Source organism: Carassius gibelio, chromosome A8 (genome assembly GCF_023724105.1).
Source record: "Carassius gibelio isolate Cgi1373 ecotype wild population from Czech Republic chromosome A8, carGib1.2-hapl.c, whole genome shotgun sequence".
NCBI classification, from domain to species: domain Eukaryota; kingdom Metazoa; phylum Chordata; class Actinopteri; order Cypriniformes; family Cyprinidae; genus Carassius; species Carassius gibelio.
In genome coordinates, this window is record NC_068378.1 from 9,254,064 (window position 1) to 9,271,127 (window position 17,064).

The 17,064-nt window shown below is 35.2% G+C and overlaps 1 long non-coding RNA gene across 2 annotated transcripts; it reads left to right on the forward strand.

Annotated features, from left to right (window-relative positions):
• The first annotated feature begins 11,866 nt into the window (after positions 1–11,866).
• LOC128018363 (uncharacterized) lies at positions 11,867–16,036 on the forward strand. 2 transcript variants are annotated; one of them, XR_008184833.1, is made up of 5 exons: positions 11,867–12,587; positions 13,583–13,741; positions 13,902–13,979; positions 15,507–15,558; positions 15,638–16,036. It is a non-coding gene; the product is annotated as an uncharacterized LOC128018363 (long non-coding RNA). The 2 variants fall into 2 exon arrangements; XR_008184832.1 differs by having other exon boundaries at positions 11,867–12,128.
• The last annotated feature ends 1,028 nt before the right edge of the window (positions 16,037–17,064 follow it).

Consider the following 17,064-nt stretch of genomic DNA (forward strand, 5'->3'; position numbering starts at 1 on the left):
ACCTGTCCTCCAACCAATACCCTCGCACAGGTCATTTGTCCAAAATCCCTGAAATACGACCCATCAGAGCGTATACTACAATTGTGCCCATATCGGCAACAGGATGTTTCGATATTAATGTTTTGTACTCTTTTATTTGCGCTATAATTTGGATTTCGTGTAGCTCAGTTGGTAGAGTACTGCATTATACGACTATATGTGTTCATGGGTTCGATCCCAAAGAACGTTCATGCTCATAAAATGTATATGCTCTATAATTCATAATTTTGCATGATTTTGTTGAGCGGTAGGTTCAGGGGAGGGGTTAGGTGTGGTCATTTGAGCGAATAAGAAACCTAGTAATTACTGTCAGATCGGTGTAAATAGTCCACACATTCCATTTAAATAAACGCGCATTTTGATTGGTAAAGACATTACACGTCGTTTCATGATGACAGACGCAACACGATACTGTCATTATTCTTACACTCACTAGAGGGTGCTTAACTTACGACCTATAGACGGTTTCAACAGTATCAACATAAACAAACGTTACTGCGCATGAGCGCTTTTGTGGACCTAACTTAACTTCCGGTAGACTCCAAATAGAATCAATAACAACAGCCAAGTCCCTCTAGAGTAGATATTTTTTGATTACAAACTAAATATGTTTGCTGCGTGGATCAGGCGGACTTAAAGAAAATGCTAATTCATTCTTTGCCAGCAGGAGATGTTTTAAAGCATAGACATAAAGCGCGAGAAATAGAGGTTTCCCCAGTAACAGCTGTAAACGAAGCAGAGCTGGTACGCTCATACGCTGCTACCAGGCATATAACATGCAAGTCTTCCTTCAGAAATACAGTGATATAAAAACACCCGTGCCTTGTTTTGGTATTTAAACATATAAATGTAATGAATTATTATTAATAAACATGCAGTACTTTACATTACTCATGTTTATTTATCGAAACCTTTTTGAAAATCGATCAGTTTTAAAATTGTGGTGAGTCTCCAAAAATAAATAAATGTATGGGAAACATCCCGCAGCACAACCAGCTGAGCCCAGCTTCAGTCTACTCATCACCTTGCCTTTAACTGCGTTTGTAGAAGGCACCGCAGCCAGACCGATATACACAACACAGACCGGAAGTTAACTTAGGTCCAGGCGCGTGCGACTGATGAAACCGTCTATATGGTCATTTTTTGTTTGAGGACAGGCTCCTTCTGACCTGGGCAATCAGTGTTGATCATGCGGCATGGGTGCACAGATCACGAGCTGTTTCTCCCTCACCTGTCGCTCGTTCACCCTTTCCTATATAATCTCAGCTGTGTCTGTCTTTTGTTGAGAGTAGATTGTTTTGTGTTCTGTTGCATTTGGTAAGGTTGTTCTGTGTGCATTAATCAAACACTTACCACTGTTTGCCTGCCCTGTACCCCAGGACGTGTTGAGAGGAGAGACAGATGCTCGTTGCCTCACTGACCTCTCTGTTTTGTTTCCCATCCTGTTTGAGCGCTGGGTCTTTTGCATCTTTCACAGCCTCTGTAGTACGCAGTAATCGGCAGGATCCCCCAGAGACTTGTTCACTATTTTTGTCACTTTTGAAGATTCTTTTGTTTTTGTTTCTTGCCCTGAGAGAATAAATCTCTGTTTTCTCGAACTCCTCTTCATTTGAGTCCTCTGTTATTCCATCCCTCGCTCACCAATGGATCCTCTGCAGTGAATGGGTGTCATCAGAATGAAAGTCCAAACAGTTAAACTACCATAATTCCTCAAATAAAAACTGGTGGCCAAATAAACGCAGGGCCTCTGATAGTAGACTGGGGTGTGGTCAACATGGACAAATGAAGGCCGGTCTTAAATAAAGGCCGGGGAAAATTTGTGTGGATAATGAGCAGAGTCAGATAACAAATGTACATGATCACTACCGGAGCGGTTCTCGTTCTTGAGTCAAGAACTGGTTGCATCAGTTTTCGGATCACCAGTACACTGAACTGAGAACTGGTTCTGTCAGACATGTCCGATTCGAGAACCGAGGAGCAGATGATACTGTGCATGTGTGATTCAGCGTGAAGCAGACTGATTCTTTTGGTGATTTACACTGAACTGATTCTGTGCTAATGTTATGATCTCTGTCCTGGAACGCTATTTCTTTTAATTTAAAACGGTTTATTTAAAACAATTATTTATCAAAAATATGGAATTAGAAATAAAGGCCTGCCTCTAATAAAATCCTGCTTCAAATAAAAGCATGTTACCTTCTGCAGTTCAGGTAAATAAAGGCCCCGGCTTTTATTTGAGGAATTACGGTAGTCCTTTATCCATAATATCGCTTATTATTATTGAAAAAAGTTTGTTTGAATCAGAAGAGAAATATGCACCGATCAAGCACCGTTTACAAGTGTTTTTATGGATTATGGACAGAGGTTAAAAGTTAAAACGGCTCTATGGATTTGTTTCTTAAACATACAGCTTTTCACTTCACAAGATGTTAACTGATGCAAGTCGTGTAGAATACTTGTTGATTATTGTGGTGTTTTTATCAGCTGTTTGGACTCTCATTCTGATGGCACCCATTCACTGCAGTGGATCCATTGGTGAGTAAGTGATATAATGCTGCATTTCTACAAATCTGTTAAAAATCACAAATTCAATCACATCAAATAAAATCACATCTCAGATGGCCTTGGTTGGCACTATACCTTTTGCATACTGTGAAGAGTGGGACAGGGCCGAGAGCCGTGAAAACGGAGCGAGGCCGGTGGAGTGATTGGAAATGATCGACACCTGCGCCACTCACCGGTCTCAAATATCACTGGATACAAAAGAGGAGCGACGACAGTGAAGGACGAGAGAGGACCAGGCCTGGACTTTATTTTGTGTTTGGTTTTTGTTTGTGTGCGGCAGTCGTCTGTGAGGGGCTGTCGCGCTGTTTTGTGTTTATTTTATTATTAAAGCTTCATTTGATTGTCAGCCGGTTCCCGCCTCCTTCTTACCATGATTGTGAAGTTTTTACATTGTTGCACATACAATTATTAAAATCAAGTTGTATCATTTTTAATGAAGTTAATAGTTTTAGTAATATTGCATTACATTCCTTGAAAATAAAATCTTTAATATTACAGTAAAAGCATATTTCATGTTGATTTAATTTGTTTATACTAGCTGTTACTATTAATAGTCACCTTTCACTACTTTTCCCCCAACACCAGTTCATTTACTTAAAATAATTGTGGAATAAGGCACAATTCAGTTCATGCCGTTGGAATTTTACCCATTTTTAACCCATTTTTCTGCAACTGAATGTGGAAAAATGATTAGCTCTTAACATTTTTCAGCAGTTGGTTTGAATGAAATTGATAAATACTCTCATGCAATAGAAAAAAAACACTGGCACTCGAAATGCGTTATGAAGTGGAAACTTTTCAAAAGTTGATATATTTGACTAATGGGGTGTAGAGAAAGATAAATAATAAGCGCTTGTGCAATATATATATATATATATATATATATATATATATATATATATATATATATATATATATATATATATATATATATATATATATATATGATTGCAATGTCTGTCTTCTGTTCATTTGTGTTAGTTCAGTATATTCTCTCTTTCTCATTGTTCATGGTAGTCAATTCACTCTTGTTTGAATTTGGCAGACTATACAGTGCCCAGGTGCATCATGGGCCATCTTTAAATTGTTGACAGGATCAGAGAATGATGGGCCATTTGGTTTTATTCAAAGTTGACCTTTCATCTGAAACAATTCTCTCAATCGCTTCACAAGTTGTCAAGAATCGGTGCTTGGGTGAGAGTAGCAATAACTTCTGCCCAGAATAATTTGCTCATGTGCCAACCAGGCACCAGTGGCCATGGTCCAAGAGCAACTTAGACAGTGGAAGATGAATTTATTTCTACATTTAGACTGTTGTGAAAGGTTCTCTTCTTTAAAATAATGAATAGCCAAAATGAGAAGGAAAAAAATTACACTTGATGTAATTATTATCATACTTTGGAATGGGATCCATGCATTAGAACTTTTAGTAGCAGTAAATCTCTTGGTCTGATGAACATTATCTTAAAAGAAAATATATTAAGTGTGCTGTGGAATGCTTTGTAACCTTAATCAGTCATTACAATTAATTACAGATGTTTGTTCAAAATTTTTTCCCATACACGACTGGTTTGGGACTGCTTGAAGGCCTCTGTGATACTGATGCTTTCGGTGCCAGATGCTGCAAGGAGAGCATGACAATTTTACATTTTCCTCTTCAGTTCCACGCGACTCAGCATGAAACATGTCGACACTTAGATCATTCTGGGATGGAAAACATCATGCCATGACCTTTTCTGATCAGGGAAAACAGTTAAGCTAACATGAAAAATGGTGACAGTTTTTAAAGGGGCTCTTGTTTACTAAAAAAAAAAATATATATATATATATATATATATATATGTATATATATATATATATCAGTTTTACCTGAAACGTTTGTACTAATCTAATAATAACTAATCTTTATAATTTTTTGGCATGTTGCGATTTTGAAGCACTTTATTATTATCCACTTTATTAATGTAGAAAAAAAGCTATTAGTACTTAGCTTTTTCAGAAATGTAATGGAAGTATAAAATGCTTGGTGCCCTATCACATAACGCTTTCCAAAAACTTTCAATCACTCATTTCTGTCATGTTTCCATCTCTCATGGACATAATTGACTTAAAAAGGCAATTTCTACTTTTTGTATTTATTTTGATGTTCCCTCATCTTCCACTCGGTCTGGGCAGATCATCAGCTTTTATTTGGCAGTCAAACATAAATATCTGCTTCCCTGTCCCTGGCCCGCTCAGCACTTGGAAGACGAATAGTGGAGCGATTATTTCCATCCGGAACATGTTCAAAATGGTCCCTGACACTTCACCCATCACGTACTTTCAAGCGGGTGTGATAACAAGCAGCTGTAAGCATCTACAGCTTTTGTAACGCAGAGGAGCATATGATATTCTAACAATACTCTGTGTGAACTGGCTGTAATCTTCATGTTTTCATGATTCCAGCAGTATTTTTGTGTTGTCACTCAGGATACCGAACATTTTACTGCTATTTACTATAAATAAATAACTATCTGCAATGCAGTTTCATTCTTACATGTACTATAATAAATGTATTATTAGGCCCAATATTCTTTATGTCAGTGAATTTATACATAGATATGCAATGAACATTTATATTCCTAAACAATCTACTGTTAGAGGTTTTGGCTTCTACTCTGCCCCCGCAGATTTTTTTCCCCTTGATAAAATCAAAGATGTTCCTCAGTGTCTGTATACCGATTGGCAGATGGGGAAAGTGTTCAGGGAAACCTTTTTGAAAACAGTCATTGTTTTCAATTCTGTTTGAAATCTAGTGGCGGATAAATCACCCATTTCAACTTTAATGCTAAATTAATCTTTTTAAAGACATAACAGAAATTTAGAAACTTAATCATTAAGTCATTTCAAACACCTCTTAAACAGTCACATTACGTTCTATTTATGCATTTGGTAGATCCAAAGTCGATTGTCGTCTAAGTGTACATTTCATCACTTACCTGCATTCACTGGTAATTCATCTTCCCATAACCATGTTTCCTTTTTGAGCTACAGGAGCATAATAAACATTAAACATATCGCTTTAAAGGTTGTAAATCATGGCCAAAGGCGGTTATGCATGAGACCATGATGGAGTCAGCACTGAAATCCACTGGGAATCTCTGGTTATGCAAGACTTCTCATTTGGTTCTTGTTAGTTCTAGTTCTCCCTCCCACGTTTTTCTTTCTTTCTTTTTTGTTTTTTTTAGGCTACTTGCTTTTGACTGCTTTCTGTCTTGATTGATATCAGTGACTTCCAGCTGAACGAGTCAGGGAGGGTTAATGTATCTGATTCACTGTGGTGTCACACTGTAAGAACGTTTTGCCCTTTTCAGATCTTCTCCAAAAAGATATCATCCTGGAATCAAGAACATGTGTTGTTCGAAAATGCTGCTGTTGTTCCAAAAGATGTTGGTCTGTATCTAACGTTAGCCTGAAACTGTTTATAGTTTCATGGCCACGAGTGGCCACAAAAATATTGATTTAGACATACGTTTACTGTTATTACAGCTTTAGTATGTCTCCATGTGATTCAAAGAGCCTGGCAGATTTCCCCATATGACTCGAAAATACTTCATAAAGTGGATTAAAAAAAAAAAATCCTTCATCCACCATACTGGATAATATGTTATGAAAACTTTTTATTATAGGGTCCAATTCAAACTAATAACTAGTTGCTTATTAGCATGTCTATTATTAACATATTGGCTGTTTATTAGTGCTTATAAAGTACATATAATGCATGACATCCATAATCCTACCCAATACCCTAAACTTGACAACTACCTTATAAACTATTAATAAGCAGCAAATAAGGAGTTAATTGAGGCAAAAGTCATAGTTAATGGTTTGTTAATAGTGAGAATTATAAAAAATAAAACAATAAAGTGTGACCAAAAAAAAAATTATGGTTTATATGCCAGAAGAAAATTATAATCTAGAATTTTTATTATTATTAACATTTGGAATAAATTACCTGAATTAGACTGAAGCAACATGTTTTGACTTAATAACATTGTTTATGACTTATTTTTTGTTTATATAATTATGTAGTTTTTACTAATAGTTATAATTAGTTTTTAATGTATATTTTAATTTATGTATTTTTGTATTTATTTATTTTTTTTACTTTTGTTTGTTAATTTGTTTGTTAATTGTTAATAGCTTTTATTAAATTTGGGTATCACTTTAGAATAATGGGCCATTAGTAAACGTTGGTTAACTACTTTAGTTAACATGAACTAAGCAAAAACAATCCTTCTACAGCATTTATAAATCTTTTTACTAACATTTACTAATGCAAAATTTGTGCTTGTTAACATTAGTTAATGCACTGTGAATTAGCATGAACTAACAATTAATAACTATATATTTTCATTAACTAATGTTAACAAAGATTAATAAATACAGTAATAAATGTATTGTTCATTGTTTGTTCATGTTAATTAATACATTAACTAACATGAACTAAAATACCATTATTCTAAAGTGTTCCCTAAGTTTGATTTCAGTTTTGGTAATTTTAGTAAAACAAGTTAAACAGAATGAAAATGAGTTGTGTTGCCTTGAAAACAAGCAGAAATAAAATATGTTTTTTTACTGAAGAACAAAACAGAAAAAAAATGAAAAAGAAAATGGTTTTTGTATGTGCACCTGGTCAACTTTTTTTCAACTCCTCTGAGTAAATAAATCAGTCAACTCTTGGTTATCAGTCATCGGAAAGTGACCAGGTGCAGCACGAGTTCATGTTTATCGTTTTTAGCTCTCATTACATCATCTTGTTCTTTGTAGTCTGTTCAAACACACGCTTCCTAAATTTGGTTACTTTGAGAGACTGCATCAGAAATCTTTTTGATGCTGGCAGGGAAAGCATTCGTTCTTTGTTAGAAAGCATTTCTTATTTGTTATTAGTTCAAAAGCATTCGTTATCGGGACTGTCTGATTGTGACCTAAACGAATCAAGTACTTTGAGATTATTTCCAGGTGTGATTTTGATCTGTAAAGGGGTTTCAAAAATTGTGTCGTGTGTGTAACTGATGACATAAAGGGTGGAAATAGATTGCATTTGGCCCATTACATGCCTCACAGGTTGAAGATGATTGATTGAGGTAGTCAAGCTCTGAACAAAAATGCTATTTGTCATCAAGTAAAAAACAAAACAACAACAACAAATAAAAAAAAACAGGCATTTTAAATAATGCATAAATAAAAAAAATATTATTAAAAAACATCACTGAAATATTTTAATTACCATTCATTGCACCTCCTATTCAGATTTTTTTTAGACAAGAAAGATTTACGTTATAATATTATATATAATTAATTCATATTACATTAATTATATAGCTTAATAATTTTTATTATTAAGATTATTTAAACAACAAAAAATATGACAATTAATAAGACAACTTGAAGTTTGTATTTTATATTAGCATACTTATTTCTTAAATTTGATCAAACAAACTGGAATGTGTTAAAAGCAGTATAAAACCAACTAATTTAATACAGATTATCTCTCTCTCTCTCTTTCTCTATATATATATGTATGTATATATATATATATATATATAGCTTATACAGTCTCAGAAAAAAAAAGTAAACTGTCACTGTTTTCAGAAGATACACATTTATACCTTCTTGTAAAGGGTGCGTATTAGTACATTAGATACATATAAAAGATCCTAAAGTGTACATATTAGTATGTTAATTGTACATATTAGTATCTATTGATAGGGAAGCACCCCCCCCCCCCCAAAAAAAAAAAAAAACTATTCAAGAGTGGGTTTGACTGTTTTTGCACTGTTCAAGACAATGAGAACAGAATGAACTGGCACTGGAGAAATGCAAGCTTTCATTTCTCACCCACATGGTTTCGCTGTGTGAACACTCACCTCAGTCTCACACACTCTGTCAACGCAGCGCTAGACTTGCCAGAAACAGCAAAGACCACTGAAGCTGCCCGGTATACACTGAGTAATTTACATTAGATAAACACTGACTTGCCCACTAAGTTCGACTACTTTTACTGAAGAGAAGTAAGAATGAGCGGTTGTGCTAGACCAGATACAGGCTGGTGCATGAGAGGAACAGGTGCATTTGGGCAGTTGTGGATTCACATCTGTCTCTTCAGCTTAAGCAGAGACCCCACACAGATTCCACAGGAAGCTTAAAACTGGTGTGTGGATATATGTAAGTGAGATCAATGAATGTGCTTACACAACAAAAAAGGGTTAATTTAATTTATTTTTTGCTTTAAGCAGTTTTCTTGCTATTCATCATTTGTTTCCATTTATTCAAGTTTGTTAAAGTCATAATTTGTTTCCTTTATCTTGCATTTGATATACATTTTTGGTACTGAATGTCCTACACTTGGGTTAAAACTCTACTATCGTATTCAATCTGCTATCCTTTTTTTAAGACTCGTTAGAACTTTAAGTTACATAAGAAAATAGATTGGTCTAATTTTAATCAGAATATTAAGACTTATTACCCCTTCACTGCTACTGATTACTTACTATTTTAATTAAAATAATTTAATTCTTTTGTTGTGCCATTTTTGTTTCATCTTCATAAGGAAGTCGTGGCCTAGTGGTTAAAGAGTTTGACTCTGTGGGTTTGAGTCTCAGGCTGGCAACACCACGACAAGGCACCAAACCCCAACTGCTCATTTAATTGAAAAAATTAGCACTTCTGATCGTTTACCATGAGCTGATCATCATTCTCTAATTGAATGAATAGCAGAATTTGCTATTGATATTTGGTCAAAAATATTATGTGTGAGTCTTTCCTTTCTATTTCTATTTGCCATTGTCAGAACAGTGAAAATAGTGGGCTGGGCTAAGCATTATGGGAAAGACACAGTGAGATGTGACTCTGGACCAAGGCCATTGCTGTAAAACGATAGGCATTAAATGAAAACACCAGTCCTTTAGAAGGAATAAAACAGAGACTAACAGTCAGCAGAGCTATGAGAGAAAGGTCTGCCTTCAATTTTCTGCATGGTCGATTTCAGCATTGCGTTCAGTGTTTTTTCTCTTTAGGAGAGTAACCACAAATTGTTGAGACCCAAGAATTGTCAAATGTGTGAGGAGTCATTTCCTGAGGCTATTGAAAATGGGCAACGATCAGACAACAAACTACCAATGGCTTTACATTTTACACTGCTGCTCAGATTTATTCTTCATTATAGATGAGCATTTCAGAAAAGGACAATACTGAGTGTGTCATCTGTGACCACAGACCTTCCAATAGTTTTAGTTATTTTTTTTATGGTTTTACTGTTTTAAGAAACTAATACTTTAATTCAGCAAAGTGGCAGTAAAGACATTTATTAGATTATGCATATATATATATATATATATATATATATATATACATATATATACACACACTACAATTTTAGTACTTTTGAACAGTACTTCTTCACCCACAAACACATTTATTTATTATTTTCAGCCCATTCAGGCATCTAGTTCTTGGTAAACAATGTAGATGTTATGAAGTCATGAAGCAGTCGGAAGCTGATCCATTCTGAGCTTATTATTAGCCAACCAAATTCCCATCCATGCTGTTTAAGGTGTTATCTGATAAATATTACACCACACTTATGTACAAATTTAAATAAAGGTGTCTTTAAGTTTATTTAAAAAACTCTTAAAACCTTTTAAATTATTGATTTAACTAATCTGATATATTTGACAAATCAGTATCAGTAAAATTTCATTTTCAGAAGCACTGTCTGTATCATCTCGGCACCTTTATACTCTAAGAAATTGTATACAATCTTCAGATTAGAACATTGCTGCTCAAACCTGGCCTGGAGTTGCCACATGACTGCATATTTCCCAGTGTTTCTATTTTATCCTTTTCCTAACCAATTCTCTCTCTCTCTCTCCTATGAGAAAAAAATATCATATGGAATGAAGAACAATATATAGGAACAATTAACCGTATACGGTTCAATTTCATTTGGCTATTTCAGTAGTTAGCATAAAATAATAAACAATCCTTTTTTTAATCTTGGTTGATATTAATTTATACATATACTAATACAGTACAAGATTTTGGCTTTTATAAAGTTTCTCAAACTATTTTATGAGAAAGCAATGCATTCAAAGGATATAATAAAGTCTGTCAAATTCATAATAAAATGCTTCAGAAAAGTTATTTCACAACAGCCACCATTACTCTGAATAATAAAGCACATCGTTTCATTTTCTGGCACCAATGTCCACTTTAGACATGGGCCACTCAGGGCAGAATGTACTGGCTTTGTGCCAGCTTGTCCATTTACACAAGACTACTATTGCCTGTGCTTATGTTTTCAGGGCATTAGGACAATTTTTGACCTGACTCCTCAAAGAAAACGCTGCTGTATCTGCATGGCATGGTACAACGAGAACCTTATGGTTTTTAATATAACTGTCAAGTTTGGTTAATTGCTTTTGCAAATCAATAGCTCTCTGATAGATAGTGTGCATATTTAAAGATGTTGACGAGAGACTAGAGGAAGCTCAGGTATTCACCCCTGACTGTGTCCAACACATGGATGGGATCCAGAGGTGCAGTGTGTCCAATACTTCATTGAGTTGAGTGAGATCAGTGCTGCCATCTGGAGCAGTGCAGGAGAGAAACCTGCATTTACATACATCTACCCCACGATAATGCTGTCACAAGAACTCAAAGATTTAATGGTGCTACGGAACCAGCTACAACAGAGATTGCACATTTGAGTTTGGATATAGATTTTTGCTGATTAATATAATTGACTTTTGTAGAAAATTATATATATATATGAGAACCTGCCTCACATTATAGACATAATCAGATATGAGGTGCCGCACCAACACGAACACACCCTTTATTTATAGTATGTCAGGTTAAGAGAGTGACTTTAACGTCAACTTGATATCAAAATCATCAAAATTTATGTACTTTTTTTGAAAATAGCAAATTAACAAAAAACAATTCAATAAACAATTAAAGAAGGGCGTGTATAAAATGTTGAAATTAAAGGATGCTTTAGTTTCTGTGAAAACTGGCTGAGCTTTCGGTTTCCATTCTGATCCCTATACCACTAAATAAGGATTATTTTGTGAAAGAGAGAAAGACCAGAGAAAGTAGAGGTGTTTCTCAATCAATTAGAATGTCGAGGAAAAGTTCATTTATTTCAGAAATTCAACTCAAATCAAACTCATGTTACGTAACGTATACGTAAGCATCCATGTTACTGTATGGGTGTGTTTGCACTCAAAAAAATGGTTTTCCGGCACTGTTCGTTTTACACATATATGTTTTGTTAAAACAACACAAATATATTTAGTTTTCCGACAAAACACAATTGTATTGTGTTTAATCAACTTAAAATGTTTAATTTTAAATTTTACTTAATTATCAATCGTTAAAGTAACGTAAAGGGTTTAATTTCGTGATTCAAAAAAAACCGGAAGTGACGATTTCCAACGCATTTGATGACGGTGTGGAGGGGAGCAAGAGGTATCAGTCAGGTAAGAAAATCTAAAGTTTTTATTGTGTTAAGTCAAAGTCTTTAATTTCTCTTAGAGTTTCTGTTTTGAGGTGCTTTTGTTTTGCAGTCTAGTATTGTGTAATCGGTTTATTGCACCGTTAATAGATGATTTTGAAGCGTTGGGAGATGTGAAAGCGCACGACTCTCTGTAATGTATTTACTTTAGTATATATATATATATATATACACTAGGGCTGAAACAATTACTCGACATTATCGACAACGTCGACGATAAAAATAAAATTTTCAGCAAATGTTTTTGAGTAACGTTAGTGGTTTGATCTCGTATCTGCCTGATTTGAAAGCCTGCATTAATGCAGTTTGACCAGTGTGGCGCTGTAGCGCAAGATTGTAATACACTCTCCTGATTCAATTAAAAAGAAGAAGATAGCACTTCAGTTTTAGGCAAACCGACCCGATCCGAACCTTGGATGAATATGTAAATATATACTGCACGCCTTCCTCTCAATAACTGCATAAACACAACAAAAAACTGACCGCGATGTAAAAGCAGCTCTTAAGAACACAGAGATATGGATGTTTGCACGAACTCTGAGGTTCTCCAGGCACTCCAGTAAAGAAAAGTCCAGTCACGTTTATTTATATAACAGTCCTTTATGCAATCGATAGCTTTTCAATATTAAACATGAAAATACAGAGTAAGTGTCGCTAGAATTATAACTTGATTTCCTTTTATAAAGCAGCTCTCCGGTATGGAGCTAGCTAATAATAAAATCATTTTATAAGTGGGGGAAATATTTCATTAAAGTCTTAGTTCTGCGCTAGATCAAACCAAACTGTTTTGATTATCATAACCCAATAAGGTATTTTAAGAGAGATTGTATTTATTAATAAAATGTTTATCCAAAAATAAAACGTCCCATCACTTACCTTAACTTTATATTATACATATGGCTTACAATAAGAGATGTTAAGAGACAGAATGATTTGTCATTCAGCTACTTCCTCATATAACTAATCAAATGGCGAATAGGAGTTTCTCTCTTATCTCATTTTGTGTGCCAAATATATTTGTATAAATTAATTGTATTAGTAATACATAATGACTTTAAAAAGTGGAAGTAATTACCTTTATTTGTTATAATATGTATATTTTAACTAATTTAAAAAGATAAATAATCAATAAATGTCCAACCATGAGATGTTGACCGAGTTTTGAGAGCCCTGGCTCAGCACAGTGGGAGTATTTGAAGCTTTGTTTATGAACATGGTGGTGTGGTCATACAATGACTTTAAACCGGACACTACTCTGAGCTGTTCACATTATACATATGCTCCAGATATGTAATCAGGTCCTCCTTTAGGAATGGTAAACATGACACTATTCATCACTCACACAAATAAATCACTTAATATTTTGATCATTGAATTGGTTTTTGCTTTTTTGTAACACATTGCACTTCATGTGTACAGGTTTGTGCAGAATTTGAGACATCCAGAATTACCATAGGCCCATTAGAATCAACAATCTTTGCCAAACTTGATTCGGACTGCAAAATTTACGAAGATGTTTTCATACTGAAGAAGAGACCTTGGACAAATACTGAAACCCTCTTGGTGCCCACTACACAGGTAAGAACAACTGCACTCAACACAACCTTGTATTAAAACATTATTCTCTCACTGGTTACTGGAAATTGACAAAAAAAGACAGATAAGATAAGGTTTATTAATACAATAAATACAAAATATGTGGTATATCTATAAACTGATAGATTTATTTTGATGCAAGGCAGGGGTGTCCAGACCTGCTCTAGGAAAGCCAGTGTTCTGTGGGGTTCAGCTCTAACACACCTGCCTGGAACTTCAGGTAAGACTTTTTTGTTTTAAAATTCCCAAGAACCTTGATTAGCTGGTTCAGGTGTGTTTAAATGACTAGATCACCCAAAAATAAACATGTCATTATTCACCCTCATGTCGTTTCAAACCCGTAAGACCATCATTCATCTTCAGAGCACAAATTATGATATTTTTTAAGGATGCCCCGATCATGATTTTTCATGGCCGATACCGATTTCTTTTACAAGCAAACTGGACGATTTTTTTTTTTATCTTTAAGCAACAAACAAGAAGGAAGGACAGTCCACAGTCTACAGTCCAAAATTGAGGGAAAGCTCAATAAAGCCCCTTTCACACTGCGATTCCGGCAAATACAGATCCCGTAACGACACGTGACATCAGGGCGTGACGTGTAATGTACGAGTCGAAAACATTAGGCATGTAATACTTTCACTGAATCTGGCGAACGATCTCGGTGTCACCGTGGAAAGTGAGGAACTAACTGATCTCTGCTTCATACAGTTTGCACTTTTTTTTTTTCAGTGAACGTTGATCTTCCTTCAAAACAGCCAGTAAAAGAGTCACACGATAATGTCATCACTACGACACGGCATTAGATCTGGCTTTTGTTCACACAGCGCTTGTCCCGGGATTGAACCCAGCAATGTTACTACGTCCCCGACCCGAGTTCAATGCTGGAATCAATCCCGGGATGTGTTTGCTTTCACACAGAAGTAATGTAGTCGGAGCACGCGGGCGCACTTCCGGAAAAATCGGCTGAAAAAAATTCCAAAGACCGGCCGATTACCAATTGCGTATTTAAAGGAAAAACCGTCTGGTTTCCAATTTATGGCCGGTCAATTGGTGCATCCCTAATATTTTTATGAAAATGCGAGAGATTTCTGAACCTCCATAAAGGCTGCAATGCAACTGAAATGTTCCCAGAGTCATAGTAAGGACATCAGTAAAACAGTCCATGTGGCATCAATGCTTCAACCACACTTTTACAAAGGTACAAGAATACATTTTGTGCAAAGAAAACAAAAATAGCGACTTTAATCAACAATTCTTCTCTAAATCACATATTCTGCCATTATGGACAGTAACAAGAGGCATGAACATTGCTTTCCTCTGCGTGTAATCAAGGCTCAGTGCAGGCGTGTTGTAGGTCAGCAGCACCATGTGCATGAATTATTTACGTGCTGTTGATAATGGTGGAAGATGCGATTTGGAGAAGAATTGTTGAATAAAGTCGCTGTTTTAATTTTGTTTGCACAAAAAAGTATTTTTGTTTACTTTGTAAAATTATGGTTGAACCACTGGTGTCACATGGACTGTTTTACTGATGTCCTTACTATGTTTCTGGGTCTGGGAACATTCCAGTTCTGTTGTTAACCATACAGGGTCCAGATGTGTAACATTTTCCACTGTAATGTTTGTTAGAATCCCATCTTGACTGCTTGCCTGGATTTCCCATAAGAAGATGAATGACTGACTTTTTTTCATGTAATTTTAGAAAAAAAAAACAAAGGCTAAATTTTGTTGTTTTCATCTTCAGACTAATGAAATTGAAGTATCCAAATGAAGACCCTAGCAGTATGGAGTATATGGTGAGTTCAAGGTTAATAAATTATTTGTTAAAGTTAATACACAATAATTTGAGTTCTCCATGCTTTTAAATACTTCTAGGATACAGACGTTGCCAGCAGTCAGGAGGTGATCCAGAAGACTCCTGGGAATCTATTTGAAGCTGCATCATTGAAGACAGTCCAGCAGAAGTTGGAGTTTTAAAGGATAAAGTTCTTCAGGACCTATAGCAGTTTACAGTCTGTAAAACCATGTTACTGGGACTGATTTATGGACTGAACTTGAGCAACCCTCCTGAACTCAGGTACACATTTGGAATACTGAAGAAGTTATTTCTGGAGCCACTTCCTGTTCCTGGAATAAGGTTTGATTGGTTGCCCATGAATGCCAATTAGAATTGTATTTGCTATTTTGTGTAATTTTGTAATGTGGTTTAAACTGTATTTTACTGTGTGTAATTATTTATTGCTTGTTTAACAAATACACTTTGATCATTTGTGACATCTTGTCTTTTGTCTCATTACAAGACAAAACATACAAAAAATGCTTTGTTGAAGGGAGTAACTTCAAAAAGAAAATATTGTGTTAAAGTAACTAGAACTAATTGTGTGGAACCACTGTCCATAATTGAAATGAGTAATTTGAAACAAACCTCCTTATGTTGATAGAGTGAAACACATTTGGCTAGATTGTAATAAACCAAAACATGTTGAGTTAACTTAACCAGTTTAAGTTGAAGCAAAGTCAATAAATTGAGTTGGTTGAACATTACTATTTCACATAGATTCTACCTCATTCAGTTGTGTTGTCACAACACAAGGAGTTTGCATAGATTCAAAAAATTCCATTAATGTTATCAAAACACAATTTGGTTGTGTGGAACCACTGTCCATAATTGACTTAAGTAAGTTTAAAGAGTCATTTTTTTGAGTGTGTATGCCTGCTTTGGTTCGGATGTGAAGTTCATTGGAGGATCTGCCTGTCACTCTTGGTGATGTTGGACGCTGATGTCTGTGATTGACAATGGCCTGCGGTCGTGCAGTTTAAAAGACACTAACTTTAATGGTGAATAGGCTGGGGCTGTGTTATGATGCAGCTCTGTGAAGACTGTTCTCTCTCTTGTGAGTCTGAAAGTCTGTTTTTGATTGAGTTAAGGTTCTGTTCTCTTTGCAGTAGTTTCAGTGATTTTCGCTTGTTGATGACTGACTTTGATGTGCGTGTTGCACCTGTTTGATGTCATCTCATCACTCGTTGTGGAACTTCGGTTTAGTCACTGATGAGAGTTGTGCAAACTGTATTGGAGAGGTTGTGAGTAAGGTAAGCATGTTGCGACATACATTTACATCATGTAGGTCTCCCTTACTGTATAAGACACATCAGGTCAGAGCGAGAGGTGCTTATTTTTTTATTATTATTTTTTTTTTTTATTATTAGTTAGAGTAAGGTTAGCCATGGCGTCTTGTACGCTGAAGATGTTTGTTTCTACATTATCTGTTGATAGATAGTTTAGTTTGGTTAACCTTAGTTAG